This window comes from Chamaea fasciata, unplaced genomic scaffold (genome assembly GCF_029207755.1).
Source record: "Chamaea fasciata isolate MVZ Bird 193981 ecotype frontalis unplaced genomic scaffold, bChaFas1.0.hap1 SCAF_1, whole genome shotgun sequence".
Taxonomy (NCBI): domain Eukaryota; kingdom Metazoa; phylum Chordata; class Aves; order Passeriformes; family Sylviidae; genus Chamaea; species Chamaea fasciata.
In genome coordinates, this window is record NW_027094086.1 from 69,885,337 (window position 1) to 69,902,108 (window position 16,772).

The 16,772-nt window shown below is 39.1% G+C and overlaps 1 protein-coding gene across 1 annotated transcript in view; it reads left to right on the forward strand.

Annotated features, from left to right (window-relative positions):
* The first annotated feature begins 15,303 nt into the window (after positions 1-15,303).
* The window catches only part of DDC (dopa decarboxylase), a 54,782-nt gene continuing 53,313 nt past the window's right edge, over positions 15,304-16,772 (forward strand). The window contains exon 1 of the mRNA XM_066185621.1: positions 15,304-15,365. The gene's annotated coding sequence lies outside the window, so the exon portion shown is untranslated. The remainder of the gene's footprint in view (positions 15,366-16,772) is intronic.

Genomic DNA, 16,772 nt, shown 5'->3' on the forward strand with positions numbered 1-16,772 from the left:
TGCGGAAACTGGAATTTCTTGCTAAAATTGCTAGAGGTTGTTTAAAGTTGCGAGAGAGTTTCCTTGATTGGTCAATTGATATACATCAATGGGAAATTTCTGTGTTGCTTTAGCGTATGTTTCTTACTCTGTTTTTTCCATTATTCTGTGTCCAGTTCTGAGCCCCTCAATTTAGGAAGCACGTTGAGATGCTCAGATGCTTTCAGAGGAGAGCAACAAGATTGGTGAAGGGCCTGGAACACAAGCCCTTTGAAGAATGGTTGAGGGAGCTGGGGTTGTTTAGCCTGGAGAAAAAGATGCTCAGGAGAGACCTTATCACTCTCTACAACTGCCTGAAAGGAGTTTGTAGCCAGGTGTGGATCTGTCTCTTCTCCTGGGCAACCGCTGACGGAATGAGAGGTCACAGTCTTAGGCTGTGCCAGGGGAAGTTCAGGCTACACGTCAGGAAAAAATTTCTTCACTGAAAGAGTGATTAGGCACTGGAATCATCTGCCCAGTGAGATGGTGGAGTTACCATCCCTTGATGAGTTAAAAAAAAAAAGTTCGGATGTGGCACTCAGTGCCATGGTTTAGTTGATGAGGAGGTGTCATTGGTTGGATTTGATTACCTCAAAGGTCTTTTCCAACCTACTTCAGTCTGTGATTCTGTGAAGAACTGTTCACCTCATTCTTCTGAGGCACAAAAAAGGTGTATTTTTAAAATCACAGATAATATATTGTGTAATCAGTAAAATGCGTGGCCAACAGTATTTCCTTACTGCTAAGGAAAAAAAAAAGTTTAACATATACAATCAACTCAATTTACGTCCAGCGTATTGGAATCCCAATCCTGTTACTCATTTCAACCATCTGTTGCCTCTGCATGTCCACAATCCTCCAGTGTTCCTCTGATGAGTGTCTCCCCATTAAACTAGTTCATGCTGATTATATTTTTTTCTCCTAGAAGTGATATCTTTCCTGTAGAAAATTTTGGAAACAACCACTTTGTTGTTTTCTTGATCCTGTGTGGATTGTATCGCTATCCATTCAGAACCAAATGAATGAACAGGAGAAGAAATGTTATGGTAAATAGTCATTTCTTGGAAAATAAATTGGGATTTTAATGTTAGGCTCTTTGTCAGAGAGCTGGCAAGAGCACTGTATGCTTAAAAGATTGCTCTTACAGTTTGCTATCAAATACTACTGCATTTTTCCCCCTTTTCCCCCTCACTCTCTGCTTGTTTTGAAAGGAGCATTTTGTTTTAAAATTCAGGGCAAGTTGGCTAAGCTTTGTGAAGGTCTAAATAGAAATTAGTTTTATCTTTCCTGATTATATGTTTTCAAAGGAATCGGGTGGTTTACATGGAGTCAAATGTAGTTTAATGTTATTATTCTTGTATTACATCAGACATATTACTTTATTTCTGAATTTATTTTTTATAGCTTGCAGAGGCAGACAGAGAGATTCTGTCCCTAAGACTGATGCAAGGATTAATGGCAGCACATGATTTTTTTCATTTATTCTCCCTCAGTGAAGTGCTGTGCTGTGAATCTCAGTGTAGGAACATGGGATGACTTGAAGGCAAAGATGTGACTCCAGTACTGTGTCACCTATCAAAACAGCCTCTGTAGAGGATGTATCTCCCCATCTGTTAGGTTCAGCCTATCTTTGCAAGACTGGATATGAAGCAGAGAGGTTAGGAAGGTTTTGAAGTGTTTTGAGTGAAGATAAGGTGGAAAGGTTTCAGTCACTGAAAGGAATATAAGGAGGGAGGACATGGGACTCATCTGATCTTAACACTGGAGGCAATTGAAGCCATAGTAACAGCAACTGTGCATTCCAGTAGAAGCTGGAATATGTATATCCCTAAGTCAGGGTTATTATTAGCATTTCAGAGTTTCAAGCCAGTCGTGCCAAACTTGGGTTTGTGACATTCCTTATGCTTCAGATTTTTTTTTTTTTTTTTAATATACCAAGTACAATCTACTGTCTGATTGCTAGGGCAACGTCAAGCACTGGTGTCAGCAATACTGGCATATAATTTGGAGTTCACTTTACAAAAAGGAAGGGAACAATCACTTCCTGCTTGGTAGACAGGGTATAAGTAGCAGACTAAAACTGGTGGAAAAAGAGGTCCTAGAAAAAAAAAGTACTGCAGTGTATTGTTTAGGAAGCCTAGAAATTCAGTGTCAGAGTAATGCTCCTGCTAAGTCACTTATAACACCTCCCTGTGTTTTTGGCCTCACTTGCACTCAGTTATGCTGTTGACAAACTGTTTCATTTAAATGAATAAACCTCACCGTTTTTAGGTTTTCTTTTTTCTGACACATGACAGCGCAGGTACAGTTAATGTGACATAACAACAGGGAAGCATCATTACTGTGACTACTTAGTCCTGCAAAAAAGAGAGATGGGAAATTACAGATATACTGCATATGGTTCTTTCTGCTTTTGAAAACAATCTGAGCTCAGAGAAGTAGAAAGGATCCAGCTAATCGTAGAACCAGCTCTATGAATTTCAAGGCAAATATTCACTTCCAGACACATGGGACAAGCTGAAGACTGTTGAAATGCCGGTATGCTGGGAGAACGGCTGGCAGACACCTTTTCATCTCGGACAATACCCTAAAGGAAATGGCCTTTCAGTGTGGCAGATATTGTCCCTTTCTGTGCTGCTTCTTTAAAGGGAGGGAGAGAGAATAAATGCAAAGGATTTCAGAGGAGGTGTCATTTCTTTAACGGCATCCTGTGGGTGCATTATCTTGCAGAGACCTTTTTCTTTGTCTTTCAGTCTGATTAGCACATGTCTTTGTGCAGTTTTAAAATGCTTGGACAGTTTTCCCGGAAGAAATACATGTGCCCTCCAGCAGTTTTAAATTGCTCTTTATATGTTTGATATCCTTATACATCTGCAAAGACATCAGAATCTTGCTGAGTTCTTGACTGTAGTTCTTCCTGCAGTAATTATATTTTCTACAGTTTTAACCACTCATGGTGTGAAAAAGTGTTTCCTTCTGTCTGTTTTTAATGTGCTATCTTTAATTTCCCAGGATTGTCCCTCTTGGGCTTTTAGAATTTGAAAAACAGAAAGACGTTCTTTGTCTTCTCCCTGTACTCTTTCGTTCACTTATCCTTTCCTTGGTTTCTCTCATGTTGTTCTGTTTTCAAAGCTAACCAGGCCCACTCATTTGAATCTTCCCCAGAGGACAGCATAAGTGCCTTTGAAGAGAAATCTTCTCTTGTGCTCCAGGAGGGCACTGAAATCTTTTTGAATGTGAAAATCTGAGAGAATATTGAATGTTCGAGAAATATTCCAACAATTGATCATAAGTCACTAGAATATTTTTTCCTGTAATTCTCCAACTTGTTCTTAGTGGATCCAAACTTCTTGTTATTCTTTATCATACTATTTATTAAACAGAGGTTTTCATCCAGCATTGGTTAGACTAAGTTTGATCCTTAAGACTTCTTAACCCTCTCTGTATCCTGTGTTACTTCAGATCATTTGTACTGAGCTTCCTGCAATTCTGTACTGGCTATTCAGGATGTGACATTCCTGGCTCTTCTCCCCAGTTCCTATGGCTGCATCTGTAATAGGAAAAAAGAAGACAGGGGGAGGGGGCCTTTCACTGAAAGTTTTTGTATCTCACAAATATAAAGGCTCCCAGGTATTGTGGCTTTCATATATTTTAGACAGCTGAAGTGGAGGACTCTGAGACCTCCAGCTGTGGTTAAGATGGGAGATAGAAAGAATGGACCAGAAAGAATACTTGCTGTAGTGATGGGTAGTGAGAGGTCTGAGATGGGAGATGATGAGTAAGCCTGTATTCTTATAAAAGACAAATATCTGAGAGAATTTGTGGGAGAGAAAGAGTAATATTGTGTGTATCTCTCTTATGAGAACAGGCTGAGGGAGCTGGGCCTGTTTAGTCTTCAGAGGAGACAAGTGGGAGGAGACCTCATTAATGTGTATAAATATCTGAAAGGAGGATGCCAAGAGGATGGATCCAAGCTCTTCTAAGTGGTGCCCAACAACAGGACAAGAGGTAACAGGCAGAAATTGATGCACAGGAAGTTCCACCTGAATGTGAAGAAGAGCTTGTGCAGGTGACTGAGCACTGGAACACATTGCCAGAGAAGTTGTGGAGTCTCCCTCTCTGGAGATACTCACAAACCATCTGGACAGAATCCGGTGCCATTTGCTCTGCGATGACCCTGCTTGAGCAGGGAGGTTGGACCAGGTGACCACTGTGGTCCCTTCAACCTGACCCATTCTGTGATTCTGTGGTCTGTTGCCCATGATTATTGACACATACTGAAGATGCTTCATAAGATGATCATATTTTTTATCCAAGTATAAAAGACCAGCAAATTTTACGGGTTTTGCTTTGCAAGTGGAAACACCCAGGGAACAAAATAATTGATTTTTGGAAAGAAAGAAATTATGGCTAGAGAGTATCTTTTTGAAACATTCCTCATGAAGAGTAGAAACTAGGAAGGTGTTACAGACGTCTTCATTATATAGAGTAAAAGTTTAATAATTAAAAGCAACTTAGGGATGATCTTAATCTATGAAGAAAATTCCTTCACATCAGTAAGTTTCCAAAATAATGTGTAAATAAAATTTGATATTACAGTGTAGAATCAGATGAATTACTTGATTGTTAGAACTTGAAAACCTCTTCATGACTGCTTAACACTAATATTATTAAGGATCAATTATAAACTGGCATACAAAGTCAAGCTTCATAACACATGTAGGTACAGAACTATTATCGCTCAGAAATAGGAGTCCTGAGACCAAATACATTTTTTGCTATTCCAAATTAACCAATTCAACTGATTAATTCAAACTAACCTATTAAGCAATAGAAAGCATTTGTGAAGCTTTGTAAACAATAACAGGATAAGCCTAGCTTTGAGGAATGTGCACACTCAAACAAAAAGCATTTTGCACCCCAGCTAGAGCGCCAGTACAGGCATCCCCAGGCAGTCACCAGCCAGCAGCAGAGCTGTGGCCTGAGCCAGCAGGAAAAACCAGCAACCTGTGACTGGATGCAAATTTTACACAGCGCTGTGGCCTGAGCCAGCAGGAAAAACCAGCAACCTGTGACTGGATGCACATTTTACACAGCGCTGTGATTTTCCTTTTTAAATGCTTTTTTAGCATTTTAATCTTTTTTTCTTATGGCTTCTTCTTCTGTTTCTTCACTATTCTTTTTCTTCCAAGGAAATTTGTATTTAATGTTGTCATCTGTCCCTAGAACCCTCCTTTTTATCATCATACTGTAATTCATTTAATTATTTAGCCACATGTTCCTTGTTTATTGAGGCTAATGACATACTGCCCCTGCTAAGGTGGGTATAGAAGTACATACTTATATATGTTAAGCTTCTCTTACAATATCTTTTCAGACCCTCAGAAGTCCTTCATTTGCTGGTTTCTAACATGACAGGTGCCTCACACGCTCTCTCTCCTGTTTTCTGTTGCCTTGCACATGCCAGGATTTTTTTCTTGGTGCTGCTCATGGAGGCGACAACTTGTCCCCTCATTTACCTGCCCTGCCAGCTCTTAAATGGGCCCTTATTGTGCCCTTCTACTTGGGTGCCTGGGGACCAGGTACAGAGGTGTTGATTCCTGAGCAAGTGTTGCAGGACCACATCCTGAGGCCTGCCACACCTGCCAGGACAGGGGCCTATTGTGCTAGGCTGCTGAAAATGACATTTCTTAGAATGAAAAGTTTAAATTCAAAAAGTAAAACCTGGAGCCTTGCAAATGTGGTTTTTTGCTAATGAAAGATAAGGCCCAAAAATAGAATGCTTTATTATGATTGTATGTAAGTGTGAGGATTCTCTGTAGCTACATTAGCAGCTCAGCTAGTTATAAGGCTGATCTCAAGAATATCTGCTCACGGCACACAACTGTTGTGTGAATTCATGCCCTGGGTTGTTCTTTCGCCTACCTCTGCCTCTTCCTTTTCAAGGTTATTGATACATATTTCTATTGTACATCCTAATGAGTATTTCCATTCTAGCTCTATCCAAAAATCTGGGATGCAAACATATTTTTTGTCTGTTTCATTTTCCTTTTCCTCAAAAAAAAAAAAAAAAAAAAAAAAAGATTTTTTTTTAATCATTGCAGTAATTTGTTACCATGTTGACTGCTGTTCTGTTCAGCCCAGTAATTACTTAATTGCATACTAGTCCTTAAATGACTTTAAGATTGAGTGGTGAACTACTCATTTGCTACTACAGTGGCTTTGTCACGTTTCCTTTCAAGGTTAAAAAGAAAATAAGACAAAAATTGTCAGTCTTTTTTTTCTACAGCTTTTGCTTTAATCTGAAGGTTCTTTTGGACAATTTTTTTTAATTTTTCAAGAGCAGATTTTTACGCTTTTGAATATATATTTCTTAAAAATACATTGTGCCCTTTTGTAGCAACAGTTTTTGATGTTAGACCTCTTTATGAATAGTCATTTTAAAAGCACATAAATTTGGTCAAAATTTCATAGCTGATGGAAGGAGTAAGATATTAAAGGTGGAATAGGGAAGCCAATGTTATTATTATTACAAAATAAAAAATGTTATCACAGATCAGTAAGTACTGTGTGTTAGTGCCTTCTTTCTCACCTGTTCTTATTTACCCTGCTCTTAATAGTGGCTGTTAAAAAATACCTTTTGGTTACCATTTTATTTAGAAAATCATCCCTAATTTGAATGGTTCATCGATTTTGAAACTAAAAATGACCTTGATGTTATGCAGATTCTTTGGTGGACCTATAGGCTTGTTTATGCTGTTTTACTAGGAAAAGCACGTTGACACATCTTTAATTTATCTTGCTTATTTTGAGGGTCAAGTTCCATCACAACAATAAGGCTATAGAGGCTATTTCCTGCAAATTGCTTTCAAGTATTTATTTTTAGTGTATGTATGTTTGGTACACAAATTACAAAAAAAAGGTTGTATGAAGGAAGGTGTTTGGTATTCTGCAGTTTTGAATGATACTACATCATGTTGTTACAACATAATTACAGTACAAAGATTATCACATCTAGTCCAGCTGACCCTGCTGCCAGGTTCAATCATCTTATTGTGATTTCTGCTGCTCAGCATAATTCCATGTTAGAAGTGAATCCAGTACTTGCTTTCAGGAGAGGATTAGGGTTGGTTTTTGGTGGGTTTTTTTTGTTTTTTTTTTTTTTTTTTAAATACAGTCCCTACAGACAACTGGTAGTTACTTTAGCAACAGAAGCCTCTGATAAGTAGTGGAGATGTTTTGAAATTGCTAAGATGATGAATCAAAATTTATTGTATCCAAAGCAGACTAAAACATTCTTTTGCTGAAGAAAAGTACCTGTTAAAGGAAACTGGAAGGAAAACAGAACATAGACATAGAAGCACCATTCATTTATTTGAAAAACAGCAGGAAGGTTATCTTTTCAACCAAACAGGAAATGTTATGAGCATGAATGGCTTATTCAATAGATGTTTAACAGGACTAACATAAAGAGAAATATGAAACAGGTAGTGCTAGATGATGGAGTGTAACTGAGCTGTGAGTACAGGAAGTTGTGTCCCCTGCTGTAATTTGGCCATCATTCCCTTCTTCACTGCACAGTGCTTCTACACTCCCATTTCCATCCCAGGCCCAGTGTTCAGCCCATTTTTCACGCAAGAAAACAATTGATTTTAGATGCCTGATGAGGACATGAACAGCTTCACTGTAAGAAAACCCACAGCTCCACCTATCTCTATTTCAGATTCAACAGGCAGAACTATAGCAAATGTTCAGAGTCTTTAACACAGATTCTGGATCCCTTATTCCCCAATCTTCTTCCACATGCTTGTTGAGGATGCTTCTGGTCACCTGGTCATCACAGTTTTACAGCTTGTCTTCCTGGACAGCAGCAGTAGCAGCCAGCAGAGCTGAAAGCTGCAGAGCTGAGGAGAACTGTATTGTCTTGAGCATCCAGAAATACTGCCAGGCTTTTTGTGACAGCTTACTATTCTAGCATTGGTAGAAACCAACTCTTCTTTGTAAGTATCCATTGAATATAGTGTAACACTGTTTTTCATGGGTTTGTTGTTTTTTGGGTTTTTTTTCAGTGAATGGGAAGTAAGGAGATATATACTTAATCCTTTGTTTAACATAGCTTTGAGTTATATCCTTAATTTTAGCAGTGTTGCAGGATTGGAATGTGATTGATATGCATTATACTCACAGTTGAAGAATATTGTTAGGCTTTTTTTTAATATAGTAAATTAATTTCCACAATTATTCTTCTTGAGGACTACAGTCATATAAAATGTAGACCTGGGTAGTATGAATTCATTATTGTGTAAGGTAAAGTAAATAAATGATAATTTTGATGAACATTTAGTGTGACTTTACATGCTGAGCATACATATTAAGAAAATTAGCAACCAATATGAAATATTAACTGCTTTTAAATCATTCACAAGTCAGAGAATGTAGTTACATAGCTGTTTTCTTAATTTTTGCTTCAATGGGCAACAGTAATGTCTTTAGACTGGTGTGTTGTTGAAAGAGAGAGACTGAAAATATCCCCTAGAATTCAGCAGAAGCTATGGGCAGGTGAGTATCCTGCTTCATTATATTTTGCAATGTATGTAATGTAAAATGTGGTAGTGATTCACCTTCCCTAAGCATAATTTCACACCATTCTGTGTTCTCTGAGCACTGAAAAACAGTGAAAAATGACATTTCTTAACCACTTCCTGCTGACAAAAGTTAGCCTGGTGATAGAGGTAGAAGAGATGTCTCTTAAGACCACACAGAACAATATCACTGAGTAAAAGAGTGCTTTTTTAAGAGTTAGCAGAAAGGAAGGAAACAGAAATCTCAACATTTCCGAAACTTTCCTGGACTGTCTTTCAGAGAACTATGCAGAATATCAGACTGCTGTGAAAACAGTTTGCTTCTAGACTGGCACCATCTGACCTTAGCACGGAGAAGTTCAAAATTTGTGCCTCTGACCAGAGACAAACAATTCCAGAGTTTTGACAGAGGGTGCTGCCACTTTAAACCTGGCCTACATTTAGGCTGTTCTGACTCCAAATCCAGCTGGAGCCAAACGTGGTAGCACAGAAAAATAAGCTGGAAGAGAACAACCCTTTCTAGCAAAATATTTTATGGAAAATTCCTCTCTGAACTTACCCAGCATTTCACAGCATATGGCAAAGACTTGCATCTGTACTTAAAAGCAGGAGCTTGAACTAAGGCCTCTGAGTACAAATGTAATGAATACATTGGACTGTCTTTCTTATCTAACTGCCTGTCTCTGCCAGTAAGTCCTGGCTAAATGAGAGCCTGTCTCTCGTAATGATAATGTGGAGGCTGTGATTATCTGAGGTGTGGAAGTGAACAAGATCATAAGGAGAACAGATGGCAAGCAGTTCTGAGGGGGGAGATGGCTGGTTGCACTGTGGTGATGCTACCTGCAGCAGCTTAAGCTGTTATCTTTCCTGGCTCACTGTTTTCCGTCCTAGCTGGAGATGATTGCCTTTCTTATGGAGTTGGCAGGATGGAGCATGTGAACACTTGGTGGCTCTGTCACCTAATGTCACAGGGACAAGCAGATTCTTTTAGGGATCCTTGGTAGAATGAGAATTTGGCACAGGGTTTTAGGTGCAATTAGATCTTTGTTACTACAATTAAACACTTAATTTTCAGCATGGTTTCTTGTTATCTACAATTTTTGGGATTTAGTGTAGTTTATTTTTGCACAGTTTTAATGAATTATACTTTCAGCTAAGCAAAATTTCTAGTGATGATTGTAGCTTTCTTACTATGTAGAGTCTTTAATTATCTACACTTTTAGTCACTTGGACCCTCTGCAGATTGTGTCAAATTCTTAGTAATCAGTGCATGATACAATATCATCACCTGGACTCAGACTTTATCCAGGAGAACATGACTCATTCAGTCTTCAGAGGAAGAAGACAGTAGTGGTTGTGTCCCAGACCACTGGGGGATCATGGGGTTTGCTGTCCAGCATCAAGCCTTGCAGCTGTTTGATTTTATAGGCAGCATCTCATGTACTGTTACATTTCTGTTTTCCATAGCAAGTGTCACCACATCCTGGTAGCAATCTTGCATGGGCAAATAGTTTTTTCACAATGCTGGCAGGGGATCTGCCTGTTCTGTAATGGCAGTCATCACATCTTGGTGTCAACTACAGCATTGAAAAGGGGAAAAGAGAAGGAGGTGATATGTCACTTATGTGACATGAAGCACACTTACATGTTATGACTGTTTGTCTTAGGAAATGGCAATGGTTGTGCTAACCATATTAGCAGGAGTCAGGAGCAGGGTCACGTGGCTCAGTGGAAAGACTCATCTTAGTGTAAATGCATCTTCCTGCCTTCAAGCAGGTGTGCTGTGTACATATATCACTCTCAGCTCTGAGGCAAAGACAAGAGCCCAGAGCAGAAGGGAGCAAATATTACCTTACTTATTGCTTCAGCTGTGAATGTGTGTCCATGACCAAGGAGACCCTGTGCATGTGGAAGATCTGGTTCCCACTCAGGTCTCCAGAGCTCTCGTTTTGGGATATGTGTGTAGTGGGTTGACCCTGGCTGGATGCCAGCACCCACCAAAGCCTCTCTGTCGCTGCTCTCTGCGGTTGGACAGGGGACAGAAAATGTAACCAAGGGTTCCTGGGTTGAGATAAGGACTGGGAAAGATCAATCATCAAATATTATCCTGGGAAAAATAGGCTCAAATTGGGGTTATTAATTGAATTCATTACTAACAAAATCAGAGCAGGATAATGAGAAATAGAATAAATCTTTGAAACACCTTTGCCCCACCCCTCCCTCCTTCCCAAACTCTACCTCCTCCTCCCCCAGCAGTCGTGGGAGACAGGGAATGGGGGTTTATGGTCAGTTCATCATAGGTTGTTTCTTCCACTGCTAAGGTGCAAGAGTCCTTTCCCTGCTCCAGCATAGAGTCCCTCCCACAGGGGAAAGTCCTCCATGAACTACTCGATGTGCTCTAGTAAGCATAAAGTCTCCTGGAGCTTTGCATTGGTCTGTTCTGGAAAGATGCATGTGTTCGCACAGACTGAAGGAGAGCCAAAGACACCTTTGAATAAAAGCTGACAGGGAAGTATAGCAAGAAACACTGCTGTGATCCCTTGCCATAGTACTTGCTGTAACCTCAGACAGCTGGGCAACAACGTGCCCTTTATGAAGAGACTCTTGTGATGTTCTCATCCTTTCAAGAATGACTCAAGTCTTACAGTGGTAGCAAATGCTCTTTCAAGCTTATTGCAACTGCATGGCCTTTGTGACAAGGCATTAATTACAGTCAGTGGCAAAACACCTTAACCAAGCATTGTGTGTTGTTTGTTATCTTTGTAAACAGTGATCCAAACGAATCACTTGTGAAGAACAAGCACTGCATTGTGTTCCCTCTGTATCTCAAGCCATCTTTGTACCTCCTGCCTCACCTGGGTCTGTCTTTTCATCCACACTGGGGTTATTCCATTCATAAACTATCTGCTATGACTTGCTTTTCTAACATGAGGTCTTTCCAGCACATTTTAGGCCACATAGCAGTTCATCTGTCAGCCACAGCTTCTGTGAAGCTCACAATAGTCAATGCTTGAGAACACTCTCTCTGTGAGCAATACATGGCTGGACGAGTGCCCTGGCAGTGCCTACGCCCCTAGGTAAGCACATCTCAGCTCACAGCAGAAGCTATTCCTATCTCTGTATTGGAAGAGTCTGCCTACTGCGATTGCAGCCTGCTCTCACTGTCTCTGTGACTCTTCACAGCCTGTCAGTTTTTCTGTTGACACTTTTTCAGTTCATCACAACCTCTCTTTTCTGTAGGCTTGCTTCCATAAGAGTATGGATATGCCCAGGCTGCCTCAAACCAGCAAGTTGTACATTAACTCCTCTGAAACTGTGTGTGTGAGTCTGTGTCCATGTTCACTTCGTTAGCAGTTCCTTTTTCTTCTTCTTTGGTTTACCTTCACATGTTCACACAACCAGCAATAGGAACTGAACAGGGAAAACAAGTCACACATAAAATATTTATGCAAAAAGAGGATAGTTACTTTCCCAGTTTGTCTGCTCTGTCTCAGATTCATCTCCTGGCTAATCTGTTGCAAAGTCTACTTATGTTCTGCAGGAGACTTAGGTTTTATCTCATACATTGAGAGTAATCCATCTATTTGATCTATTTGTGTCTGAAGGCTTTATTTGATTCTTGCTTTCTTCCAAAGGAAATATACCCTTTGTTTTAATTGGAAAATTGTTAGTTACAGATTTTATCTAAAATACTCTCTTCTTTCTTGTCTCATCTTTGTACTTATGCAGATTTGGACCTTGTTTACCGAACATAGAAGAATTTTTCATTCCATTCTCACTTGTTTGTGTTTCTTTTACCTTCTCATAGATAATTTCCTGTAGCTAGTATTTTTTACATTAATGGAAGAATATACTGGGGGGGAAAAGAAAGACAGAGATGGTGTTCTACTACTGTTCTGTTTTTGAAGGAGCAACTGCAAGGAAAACTGGAAAAAAAATGCCTGCGGTCTCCAAATAGCTTCCTGCGGACACAGAGTAAACCAAATACAATAAACCAGTGGGCTTTTTTAGGCATAGGCAACAGAGACTGTTCCTTTGACACCAAATGTGGAAAAGAGGCACAAATATTGCATTAGATCCCTAATTAATTGTTTCAAATGATTTTCTCAATGTCTAAGATATTGAGTATATGTGAGTCAATTTTAAGCCCTTCATGTTATAGCTCAGAACAGTTTTTTTCGAATAATATTAGGTTTAGTGAACTACAGCCCAAACACATCTTCATCAAATTTAGTACCTAGTACCACACCAAGAGGCTAGCATGAGAAGAGTGTCAGCCTATTCAGGTGAGGGAAAAACAAAGTTGGGAGTAGAGCCATCTAATCATAACTGGACTAACAGCGTGAGGAAACTGTCTTTTCATTTCTAACCTGCACAGTACAGTTGTGGAAGAGGTGAAAGCTGTTACAAAGTGGGTACAAACTGTTTAATCCCCTCTGCTTTGATCCATGGCTTTGCATACAGACTGTCAGTGGGACTGCAATGACTGATAACACATTGCTTCATTTTCTGGTGCTGTGCTGGAGCCTCCTGTTCAAACACAGCCTCTGTCCCACCTCGTTTGCAAACCCAAGGGTTCAGTTATGGTAATAAATCAGTGCTATTACTGCACTGGGCACAGCATCGTTTATGTATCATCATCATGGTTGACTTCCATGTGCAAAAACATATCGAAGCTAGTCTCTTGTTAGCTGTGAATAATAGGTCTGTTGGGTGCTTACCAACAAGCCCCAGCCTTTCAACCTTTTAGGATCATCTGTTATTTCTTACACACTGGTATCCTGAATTTTAGAGCAGTTTGGCACTAAAGAGGGGGTCTCTATTCATTGTGTTTCAGCAGTAAATGAAGTTGTTCTCTGGCTGTGAAACAGAGAAGCAGTCTGAAGGGCCTTGAACAAAGTCACAGGGCCACAACAGGTCTGACTTAGCCAGCATCTGTGATAGAAAACTTAATGATCTTCCTTTTGTCCGCCACAGAAAGATTCTGCTAAACAAAGATTTGTTTTTTTGCCAATAATTGATGATGAGAATTTTCAAACTAGTACAAGGCGGAAGAATTTCTAAAATATAGAAGAGACTTGGAATGTGCTTTTTAGAAGGGCATTTAATTCCCCTTTTCCAGCTTGCCTGTTCTATCTTCACACTTTATTTCCCTTTTCTTCCTGAGAAATTACAAAGAGAAATATTTTAATGGAAAATGTGACTATTACCTCTTCACAGCAAGCTTTACAGGTACAGCAGAGAAATAAAAACACGTCAGGTGACTTTGAGGTTGTATTTCAATGCTCATTAAACCAGCATCATAATACTCCAATCTTAATTTTAGTTTCCATTTTGAATTTCCTTTGAAAGTTATTTACATTTTGCAAGCTATTTGGATGAAACAATGAAGTGAGATTTCAGTTATCTCTAAGTTTATTAGAGACAATTTCAATTTTTGCATCTCTTATACCCTCACGACAAATTTTGAATTTTCAGCCCTTTCAGTCAAATTCAGGAAGAAAGAAAGAAAAAAATATAAAAAGTCTACAAGACATGTGTTTTCCTTTGGGGTCCCAATATGCCCAGTTTGTAACCCTGTGCACTCAGGAGTTTATTTGAGGTGGGAAACATCTCACAGGCTGTGGCAACTGACTCTGGGATTTCCTGATGCTTTTCAAGGTCTAAAAACTTAATCATTACAGCAGACAACCCAGGCACTGGAAATGCAAGTCAGATCATAGAATGACATCTGGCACAAGTGCAGTGACACCAGAAATCTCAGCTGGGGATTTTGGATTCTTGTTTTTATTTTGAATGGGCTCTTACAGAATTGTAGCAGAGTTGTCATTGGTCTTGTAACATTAGAAGAGCAAATACTGCCATGACAGTTTTAAAACTGATGTGACGGTCACAGTTTTAAAAAGCTGTGACTTTTTCCTCCTTCACTAAAAGGTTGGCTGTATTAATACTGCAGTGGACTGGTGACTGGTCTGAGAGCAATGACAATCCCAAATCTGGCACACTACCTGGCTATATGCTGTTTAGTACTACGAAGTGCTGACAGTACTATTTTTTTAGATTAGCTTGACTGAAATAAAAATGACAGGAAGTCACCTGCATTCATCTTGGAAAGAGAATTCCACATAAAACTTTTAGAATAGGAAAACAAATCTTAAATGCTTAGAATTGCTTTTAAGTGTACACATAATTAAAGAGAGAAACTGGAAAAAGTTGGATAAAGCTTATCAGGGGATTTTAGGTTCCACAGCTATATACCTGCTCAGAAACTTGCAGTCACTTGAGTGATACTTAAACCATGTCGGTGTTTCTTTCCTGGCAATAATGTTTCACAGAAGTGGATCAAAACAGCTGCTTTTACTGCAGCAGCCGCAGCAGAAATGTCCGGGAGTGCGCAGCACAGACGGGGAGCGTGTGTTCAGATTGTGTGTTCACTGCTAATGAACTTGTGAACGGAGCCCCTGGAAGAAAAGACAGGGCACTGCAGAGTTAACCTGGGCAGGAGCCGTCTTTCGGTCGGGTCCCGCTGCTTTTCAGGGAGCTTTCTTTGCGAAGTATATTTTGGAGGAGCTGTGGGAGGAGGGGGAGATGATGCTGCTGTCGCACGTTCAGTGCAAAGCCCGTGGCTGTGATAGGCTGGAGGGACATGGATACTCTGCCTATATATGCTGGCAACCACATCCTCTCTGCTTTATAGCTGTCACTGAGGAGCAAAGAAGGGCAGTGAGAAGGGCAGGGGAGAGGCAAAAACCTTATCAACTCACTGTAAGTAACATTCTTTGTCCTTAAGAATTTATGGTTATTAAATTCAAGTAGGTACATTTCGATTAATGCAACAATTGGTTGTGGAGAGTGGGAACTCAGTTAATAAACAGCCAGCTTGTGTTATTTTAGGGATGATAATAATAATGAAAAGAAGCATTTATTTTTAATCTAAGTTTGCACAATGGAGTGTACACCTATTGTGTTGTGCTTGGTTGTTTTTTACATCTGATGTATGTCGGCTGTAACTACTTATATACATTTATGTAGAATCCCATGTATACAAAAGTTTGTGTCTTGTCTTTCCAAGTACAGCAGTGCTTGCAATAACCAAGCATTAATTGAAAAATTCTCTGCCAAATATTCTGAATAATAAAATTTCAAGGTAAATTAAATGCATGACTTTTTTAGGGTGATGTTTTCCTTAGAAATAACCTTTTGCATCACTGTAGTAAGACCTCAGCGGGGAACATTATGAAGTTGCAGACTCTGTGCCAGTGACCGTAAATGAATACAGCCAGGAACTTCTGGAAAATGTAATTCTTTAAATAAAAGGAAGTGATTGTAACATATACTCCTAGTTCTTGACTTGTGCAAAGGTAGAAGTACAGAGTTGATCCAGTTCCTTTTTACTCATGCTAAAATAAAATTCATCCTTTGGCTCTTTTTCTGGCATATCCTACTGCCAGCAGGGGAAGTTCAGCTTAACAGTGGCAACAGCTGCAAAAACCATCAGTTGGGTTCAGTAGCAGGAAGTTCTCATGGCTTCAGTGGTGTCACTGAAGCACCATGAGCCCTTAAATTACATTTTGTTCTGCAACAATCAGTTGGCAGAATAGAAAATGCACTTGTCTCATGTATTGGAAAGATACACAGTTAGTACTTTTTTGAGCAAATACAGCTATCAGTTTTAGGTGCTGTTAATGTGTCTATGGATTCTTCCTGTCTGTATTTATAAACAGGAGCTGCTAAAAGATTTTGTTAGCTGTTGTTTATTTTAGTTTGATGAACTGGAGAAGAGGCAGACATAAAATTATAATGCATCAAATATACATCTCTCCTCATTTTGTTCTACTTTTCCTCTTTTCCCTCTTTTTTCTACTTTTTCATCTTTTTTCTCTTTTTCTTTCTCATAATGAATTTCTTGGTAGCATTTTGATGTATTTTACATTCATATTTAGTAAATAGGAAAAAAAACCCCACCCAGATTCTAAAACCACAGACAATACTTTTTTAACAAAAATCATGAATAAGCTGAATGTTATCAACATAACACTATACCTATAAATGTCTTTTATATATATATCTTATATATATATTTATTATAAATAAATATATTTAATAATTACTTGTGTGTAAACTACTCATTTGTATGGTTCAGTTTCAGATAAAGTAGAAAACTGCTTGCAA